Genomic DNA, 9,564 nt, shown 5'->3' on the forward strand with positions numbered 1-9,564 from the left:
CCCACCATCTTTGACAGCCTTGTGAGGGCTTAGACGTGCCGCCCTTCTGACAGCCTTTTCAAAGTGGCTTTATACTCCACATCTTTTTTCTTTTGCCTTGACGCTCTGACCCTCAGTAGACCCCCCACTCCACCCCCTTTTCCATTTTTTTTCTTTTTTTTCTCTCCTTTTTCTTGCCTTTTTTTTTTCCTTCTTTGCAGCTCCCCTTACTTCTGAGATGAGAGGCCTGAGCGCCGTTGCAAACTTTCTTGAATGATGTGCAAGGGCTACACTCCTCTCTCTAGGTTTTCTCTTTCCAGGCAGCAATTACCAACAGCGACAAGCACCACCGCTAGACATGACGTCAACACTAACCCTTTAAAATAACACGCCAAGGATGACAAGGTGCCTTCGATAAAGATAGGTCCCCTATGGAAACGTCGGCCAGCCTGTCTGAGGCACTTTCTCCTGTTTGAAACCTATCCCACTTTTTTGGCTTAGGTAACTGTAACACTGTTACATTTTACTGGTAAACGTGCCCATGACTGATTGCTTACTGTGTACATGTGTGAATGTTGAACACGCAATGGCACTCTTTCAATAGTCTGCAAGTGGCTGGTCCACTAATACCTGTTCTTATTGCACCCTGATCCCTTCATTCAAGGATCGATCTCTTTAAATGAATAATATAGACTTGCCTGAGGACATGTTTGGTACTCACTATCTGTGTGTGGTTGGGTTTGTCTTGAGTGAAAATCAACATTTCCTGTGGTATCTATTATGCATGTATCAGCGATGAGAGCTGTTCATGGCACCGACACAGAGGACAGATTGCAGTACAAGATAGGAGCATACTTCCTGCAAGCCCGGGCAAGCCATAATGAGTGGTAGGCATTTCTTTTCATCACTAGATTGCGACAGTTTGGACACATAGCACCTATAGACCTTATGCAAAATCTGCTGCCATCTAGCGGCCGCTGTGTGCATTTCCGCCATGTTGAAGGCTAAGCGCGCTCCGCATGTAGACAAGGAGCGTACATATCAACGTGTGGCGGCTGATAAGAACGAAAATGCCAACATATTTTCGAGTGCTGTGTTGCTGAGATTGAGGAAATTGGGATGCTGAAAGAAGGTTTGCAAGGAAACAACCTCCATGTTAGTACATTTCCTCGTGGCCGACGAGAATCAGCAGATCGTTCCGTTGCTTCAGTTACTGCTTACGACTAACGCCGTGTTTCCGTTCGCCGTTAATATATGCGGTATGTGACGCATCGGCACTCATCAGAGAACACTCTTTCATGTCATGCCAGAACAAGAAGTTTCGCACCGTGTGCTTGCTGCAGGCACAACCCGCTTCGTGTACGAGCTTCAAAGCTGCATCGCGGCTACTCGCGCATGCCTGCGCTGCTGTTGATATTAGCTTGTTTATTAAATTGCGATAACAATTACATGTTAGACAGATAGGCTCGTGCGCGTCATTGATTTGCAGCGGACGGAACCGATTGTGCTGGAGCGTGTTGTTTGTAGTTGTTTTCGATGGTGGAGTTTAACAAGGTAGCGTCTGGTGGGATGCTTTGCGTGCGTTATTCTTCACTATGCGTATTTTCAAGCATTTCATGTGGTATCACTGCCAGGTTCAGACGGGTTGCCCGGATGTCCTGACCACCCCCACCCCTACTTTTTTTGTTTAACTGATACCCAGGAAGAGCAAATCAGTTCCCCAAAGCTGATCCCCCCTTCGGAAAAATCCTCTGTACACTCCAGTTTGCTATGAAATGTTAACAGTGCTTCAAGTGCGTGGTACTTTTCTTATGAAACAAATAAAATGCTGTTCCGGGAAATGTGCTACATTCTACCGTGGGTGCGCTACCGCTGGTTCGCGCTGAGGCGGTTTCAGTCGGCGAAGCAAAACTGCCTTGCCGCCAACGGGTTTAAATTGTAAAGCACCAGTAGGCCCCTAAAGCGACAATGTGAACACGAATATTCTTGGCGTTTCCTGTTATATGGGATCACATATCGGAAGGATATTCAATAAAATACCAGCTGATCGGCATCTACTTCTAGGAGACACTACACTTTTCATGTTCACTTTCCACGTGCATGAGATGCGCAATTTTTCTGCATTTTAATCGCACCTAAAATTCTGTACATAACATAGGTCGGATGACTACAACAGCGAAATATTATTATTTCAAAGATAAAAAGAGGACGTTTTATTTAAAATTAGATGGACACTACGTCGGCTCGACATAGGCTGTCCTCCATGAATATGCTTTGAATTGGGTTCAACTGCACTTTCTTACCGTCATCGCTGCGCCTAGCCGCGCTAAATAAAGCCTCTTCCCAACCATCCTACATTATACAAGCATGATATTCAGATAGCTAACAACGCTTTATTCGCTATACTGAAAACAGACAGGCCAATTTGTAACCTAGCGCAGAGCTTCATTATCGACGACGACAGGCCTGCACGTGACTCGCAGTGTCAAACTTGTACCTTCTTCTCGCTGTGAGGCGGTTCTTTACATGTAATAACCGTCAACGTAAAAACTAGGAAATGCCGGTAACGTGTACAGGCCCGCCTGACATTTTTTATGCCCTGATTGCCGACTACCAAAGCGGATACAGCAAGAAGTGATAGCGGCGACAGCAATAGAATTCGGGCACAAGCCTCCAAAATGGCGCCGAATCGTTAGCTTCGTCAAACCTCCAACAGATGGCAGCAATTTTGCATAAGGTCTATTGATATACAGCATATACTGGCCTTTAGCTTAGGAGTGAGAAACGTACCTTCTGCACTTCAGTGCAATGCATATTATTTAGTTTGCATTCCTTGAACATGGAACGTCGAATAGTTTGTATTGTTGAGCTTGTAATCTTTGAACATGGGATGTCGCCAGAGCCAACGTTTTGAAACTTGGAGTTGTCTTCATAAAGGGAGCAACTGTTAATTCTTGATGTTGCCATCTTGATGAAGGCAAGTCTACTCGTACAAGAGTTGGCTGCAGTGACATACCGTTTGAAGATTTTTTTCGTCTCTTCAAGCCTCCTCCATCTTCCATCGAACATCTGTGTTGTTTGTGCTGCCATGAAACTGTGGTGAAACTGTGTGGTGCTGCCATGAAAAAAAAATTGGGCGTGCGCAGGCACAGCTCCATCGAAGAAAAAATAATTATTTCTTTGTTAAAGATAGTGAAGGCACACTAATGCAATCTCAGCCAAGATTATTAATAGTTGCCGACTCAATTTTAATGTAGTAGTTTCGTTGCTGTGCATACGCACGATGAAACTCTCATCAAAAGTGGGAAGCAACCACACATGCTCCAGTGTTCAGCTAACCAGTCATCACTGCCTTTCTTATGTTTCAGTCTTCCCTGAGCCTTTCTTTGATACACTGCCCCATTTGCCCCACATAATGCTTATCCCCATCATCTGATAAACGATGCCTTCCTTACAGAGCACATAATGTGTCCTGTGATTCCTATTGCAGCCAAGTGAGTGTCTGGGTTGCAACTTTTCATAGTTTTAGCACGCTTATTTGAGGCCGTGAACACTATGCTGATGATTGCCCGAGCACCAACCGTTCTTATACTGTCGGATATCCCGTGCAGGTATGACATAGTGGCAAACATATTTTGGACATCACGATTAGCCATTTCTTTGGCCTGGCAGCTGGAAGGTGTTTGTTTAGTAGGGCTTCTGCAGCCAATACAGCAAGGGGAGCAGGATATCCTGCTTGCATCCAGCGAGTTCTTGAAATCAAGCCTCGTCCACAAGAAATAGGAACATGATTATTTACTACAATATGCAAGCACATAAGTTTTTAAATGTTTTAGATATGAGGATGACTGCGTCTTTCTTTATTAAATACCACAAAGGTTCTTTCGAATCTGAAGCCACTAACATATTAACACTGGCACATGATTACTAACACCCACTGGTGCTTACCCACGAGCATCCGGGCAAGGATTGTACCATATCAGGTTCCTGAATGTACAATTTCATTTGCATAAAAAGTGCATGAGCTAGTTATACGAACTGATGGGAAACAAGCCATTGCTGCCTCTTAGTTTCTCCCACTCAATAATGGTAGAAAGGTGCATTGTCGACACTGCTTGGACAGTGGCGTAGCGAGGGGGTAGCAGACCGGGCCCATGCCCCCACTCGCCCTCTTCCCCGAAATGAATTTCTGCCTATGCCACTGTGGCTCGCTAACGCAGTAAAATTTCTGTTCCTATTACTTGTGGACAAGCCTTAATTTCCAAAGAACTCCCCTGACACAAGCAGGATATCCTGTTCACCTTGCTGTATCGTTTGCATATGCCCTACCCTAGAAAACCACCTTCCAGTTGCCAAGCCAAAAAAAAAAGAAGCCAAATCTTGATGGCCGAAAAATGTTTGCCACGATGCCATATCTGCACGGAATATTCAACAATATAAAACGGTTGGTGCTCGGGATCATCAGCATAATGTTCATGGCCTCAAATAAGCATGCTAAACTATGGAAAAGCAGCAACCCAGATACTCAGAGGAGAGGCTTGGCTGCAATAAGAATCACAGGACACGTTACGTGCCCTGCATATAAGGTACCGTTTATCAGATACTCCTATCATGGGGTAAGCATTATAGAGGGCAAATGGGGCAACATCTCAAGGAAAGATTCAGGGAACATTGCAACAATGTAAAGAAATGCAGCGATTGCCTGTTTGCCAAACAGTAAAGAAACTATACTACATTGATTATTGAGTCAGCAAGTATTCATAATCTTGGCCGAGATTGCGTTAGTGTGTCATTACACTACTTGTCAAAGAAATAACTATTTTTCCTGGACGCAGCTGTGCCTGCGGATGTTGAAGTTTTTCTTTTTAAATTATAAATATCTGTGATCTGAGTCCAAAAAACACTTAAAAGATAGCGCCTATCTGTGTCCCTTCTTGTCCTGTCTTCACTACTCTCTGCAATAAACTTAATGGTTAAAAGGGAGCCGTCCGGCGACCTAACAGCTTGTCACTATCAGTGGGTTAGTAGGCCTTGAGGCGCTCCACGTTGACTATGTCGCGCCCTCGACGGCGCATGTCCAAAGCTGGTTCGATGGGTTCGATCAGGTAGTTGACCGGTAATGTGCACTCGATGACCCGGTAGGGGCCTTCGTATTTCGGCAGTAGTTTTGAAGAGAGGCCAGATTGCAGTGGTAGGGACCGAGAGCCATACGAGCGCTCCGGCGACTAACGTGGACTCAGGAAGTGGTGGTGCCACCGCGAAGGCTCTTCTGCCGCTCTTGTTCGTGCGTTGTAAAGGTCTTTGCAAGCTTGCGACACTCTTCAGCAAGCCTGGCTGTGTCAGAAATAGGCGCACACTCAGATGGATCCGGCTTGTAGGGTAGTATCGTGTCAATGGTGTGCGACGGGTGCCTTCCGTACAACAGGAAGAAGGGTGAAAAACAAGTAGTGCTTTGAGGGGCGGTATTATAGGCGTAGGTGACGAAGGGCAGAATGGCATCCCAATTTGTGTGATCGGCGGCGACATACATTGAGAGCATGTCGCCGAGCGTGTGGTTAAAGTGTTCGGTTAGGCCATTCGTCTGCGGGTTGTAAGCAGTAGTTTTGCGGTGAACAGCATGGCACTCTTTGAGAATGGCTTCGACGACTTCCGACAAGAAGACACGGCCTCGATCGCTGAGAAGCTTCTAGGGTGGACCGTGACGCAGCATGAATCGGTGTAGCAGGAAGGAGGCAACATCGCACGCTGTAGCCGCTGTGAGGGCAGCGGTTTCGGCAGATCGCGTTAGATGGTCAACGGCGATGATGGCCCAACGGTTACCAGCCGAGGTCAGAGGAAGTGGTCCATACAAATCGATGCCCACGCGCCCAAACGGATGGTTAGGGCAAGGTAATGGTTGTAGACCGACTGGTGACACGTGCGTTGAAGGTTTTCGGTGTTGGCAATCGAGGCAGGAGCGGACGAACTTCTGCACGTAACGGTACATCCCTCGCCAGAAGTATCGTTGTCGAATGCGGTGGTAAGTTTTGGATACCCCAGAGTGCGCGCATTGCGGATCAGAGTGGAAGGACTCGCATATTTCAGCACGCAGACTTCGGGGTATCACAAGTAGCCACTGGCGGCCGTTGGCGTTGTAATTGCGTCGGTGCAGTAGGTTGTCACGAATGGCGAAATTGTGGGCTTGACGACGCAACGGGCGAGTGGTTGGTGTTGCCGACGGATCAGTGAGCAAGTCTATCAGCGAGGTGATCCATTTATCCTTGCGCTGCTCGGTAGTGATGGTGTGAACGTCGATGGAAGAAACAGCAATGTGAGATACTGAGCAGGAGGCATTGGCGTCAGGCAAGGGGGAGCGCGAGAGGGCGTCGGCATCAGCATGCTGGCGTCCGTTGCGGTACAGCACGCGGATGTCGTAGTCTTGCAGGCGAAGTGCCCAGCGGGCAAGACGGCCCGAGGGATCCTTCAATGATGACAGCCAGCATAGTGCATGATGATCGGTGACGACATCAAATGGGCGACCATACAAATAATACATGGAAATTTACTACTTTGAAAATTATTAGAGAAATACAAATGCAGAGGTTCATTATTCACATAAAGGCCTATTCATACAGCAAATATGAACTAACTAAGATGTTCACAGAAGTAACCATAGCGTCCCAAATTTGACTAATTTTCACTAATGCAGCGTTTTTCGTGAATTTTTAAAAATGCATAATTTGCTCAGAATTCTATGAAATTATAAGAGCTATTTCTTCTTCACTTCTACTTATGCTAAATAGAAAGATATTTGTAATGTATAGCTTCAGTAGCTGCCAGCATGGTTGCGAATTTACGAAAACGCACTCTTCGTAAGATGGTCGTCGTCAACCGGCGACGCTCGTCGAATTTTGCTGTGTTGAAAAAAATTTTATGTGAAAACAAATTGCGATTTCGTGCTGTGCAGTCATATGTGCACAACATACAAAATTATCAGGAAAATCAGAAACATCAAGTATACACCTTTTTTATCTTTCGTGGAATCGACCATTGTAAATGATGTTATCTCTGTGAAAACACTTGGGTTCAGGTGATATCTTAAGTATCTGCGTGATTTCTAGAAAAGTTAGTCGTGAGTTCAGCACTGCTATGTGCTCTTTTCTTGAGTAGCTGTGCTATCCTGTCAAGATGTTTAACAAGTAACAACGCACTTGAATGTGGATTCTTCTTTGTGGCAAAAGAGCGCAGACAACGGGACGAAGAACATACAGGGCACAGAGCTGACTATCAACTGATTTCCTTATTGGAAAGTCTGAGAATCTGTAGGCAGGCGAGCAAAAATCGAAAAATGGCACAAATGCTATCAAGTGACTCGGCCGCCCGGCTTTTTTTTTGGATAGGGTTTACAAGATGCGGCAGAAGCCGATTTCATTAAAACATAAACACAAGCAAAAAATGGCAAAAAAGAACAATGACATGGTGGTCAATACCGAACTGATTAAAACCGCTAAAAGTCTGACATTCATAAATCAACAAAAACGAAGAACCAGGGTCTGAAAAAAAAGGTTTTTAAGCAAGTGACAGCAAGGCTAGAAAACTGCAACCACTAACAATAAAACAGAAAACAAAACAAGAAAACAAAAGCATGTGACAACAAGCTTAGTGATCACAATTGAGGCTCATGGCAGCTAATTTCTTCGTCAAATAGTGCTAGTGATAGCGCGCTAACGCAAGCTGCTCCCCTTTTGTGAATTATGTGCGCCTCACAAATTTTGTGAGCACATTACTCCCGATATTTCGTGAGAACTTGCACATTGTCAAGCAATGGGGAGCAGCCGCATGATGTACAATGCCAGGTTCCTGCCTGTTGTTGCTTTTAAAGATTTGGCATGTTCACGCATTTTGTAATTTATGCATCGTCCGGTTTGTCCTACATATGATTTTCCGCATGATAATGGAATGTCATAAACGACGTTCTTCACGCATTCAATGAAATGATTTCTGTGCTTCTTGTCACAGCAAAAGGATACTGTTTCATCCCTGTTAACTAGCCTGCATAGGGAGGCCAGATGGTTTGGGATGGAGCACAAAACTCTTATGCCTACTCTGCCTGCAGTCTTCTTCAACCTATGAGAGAAACCGTGAATGTAGGGAACGTCAGCCAAGGGAGAGCGAGTGTGCTTGTTTGGCCTGTTATTTCTGGTCGTTCTAAGAGTGACGAGCATCTTTTCAGCTAGGGAGCTCAAAAGAGCACTAGGGAACCCCGCGCTCCTCGAGCGTTCCACTTGAATCGTAAAACTTGTTTCCGTCCACTGAGGGCATGATTGGATGAGGGCGTTTCTCATGGCAGAATAGCCTATTCCTGGAGTCATCCAGGAGTCATGCATGGAGTACCATTTGAGTAGCGAAAGGATGCTATTATGCAACGTTACATCAAAGAAGCTGACCGAGCTAATTGGCCTGTATATGATAGCTGGCCTACCTATGACACCACAGCCCTCAGAAGTGCTGTATAGCAGTTTGTTTTCTTATGTTTTTGATCAAAGCAGCATTAAGCCAAGGCTATGGGGTTGGGCATTGAATACACGTGAATTATTCAAGTAAAATGGTAAAAATGATATCACTATTTCGAAACAGAAAGTCATCAATCATAAATTGCAGCATCTGTTGATGTGTTGCGCTAAGCTGTTCGCTTCAATGCCAAACTACATTTTCACACTCTCTCTTGCAGGTTTCAAATACAGCAACTGTACCACCACAACAGTGCAGCACAGGAGAGCCTATCGTCAGTGCCGCGTCGAGAAATTAAATAAAAAGCACTTACTCCTGGAAACTTCTCGTATCATCTTATTGGTTTGTTTGTGATTATAAAACTGCACTTTCATGGGAATTGAATCAACTAGCCCCATTTATTGTCCCATTGAAACTAAATAAATTGACAATGTAGAGCTTGTTTCCAAATGCCTGCATCATAGGCCTACAAGATTACTTATTGGCTTCAAAATACTCTTACATGTAAAGAACGCTGTTGATATAGTCATTGCTGGAAATGTTCTGCTGATATTTTTGTTACAATCCTCTAAAGCCTACAGACTTTCGTATTGTTAACCACAAAAAGATTTATTGACCTGTGTGCAGCAAACATGCTGTTGCAGGCATAACGCTGCAATACGCTGAAACTCATACATCAGAATTCTACACACTAACAGCAGCCAATTCCTTGTAGACCCTCATTAGGTGTGCATGAGAAAGCGCATTAGACTGGCAAAAGACAGTCTAATGATTCTGATGTCTAAAGACATTAGTCTCTTTATTGAAATACATTAATTTTTTTCATAAGGGATATACTTCTGTGAGAATAGCTGATGCATGCTCCTTGTATTAAGTAAGATGCAATTTTTCTAGTTCATGAAGTTGACTGACGTTATCAAATGATGTAGCAAATTTTCATCAATAGTTGCTGCAAATAGCTAACATTCACGGTGGAAATTTGCTAACTTACAAATACTATTTTCCTGCATTTAGTAACTAAGTAATAACCGTCATGGTAGTAATGTTACTAGCTTAGCTTACTACCTTCCAATAAGTAGTAACAGGAACTAGTAA

General features: G+C 44.5%; 1 long non-coding RNA gene across 2 annotated transcripts in view; it reads left to right on the plus strand.

Moving 5' to 3' along the window:
• Positions 1-8,787, plus strand: part of LOC125759869 (uncharacterized) — a 21,447-nt gene extending 12,660 nt beyond the window's left edge. The window contains exons 3-4 of one of the 2 annotated variants that reach the window (XR_007417580.1): positions 773-866; positions 8,690-8,787. This is a non-coding gene — a long non-coding RNA (uncharacterized LOC125759869). The remainder of the gene's footprint in view (positions 1-772; positions 867-8,689) is intronic. The other variant, XR_007417579.1, reaches the window with a different exon arrangement.
• Positions 8,788-9,564: the final 777 nt, after the last annotated feature.

This window comes from Rhipicephalus sanguineus, chromosome 9 (assembly GCF_013339695.2).
Source record: "Rhipicephalus sanguineus isolate Rsan-2018 chromosome 9, BIME_Rsan_1.4, whole genome shotgun sequence".
Classification (NCBI taxonomy): Eukaryota; Metazoa; Arthropoda; class Arachnida; order Ixodida; family Ixodidae; genus Rhipicephalus; species Rhipicephalus sanguineus.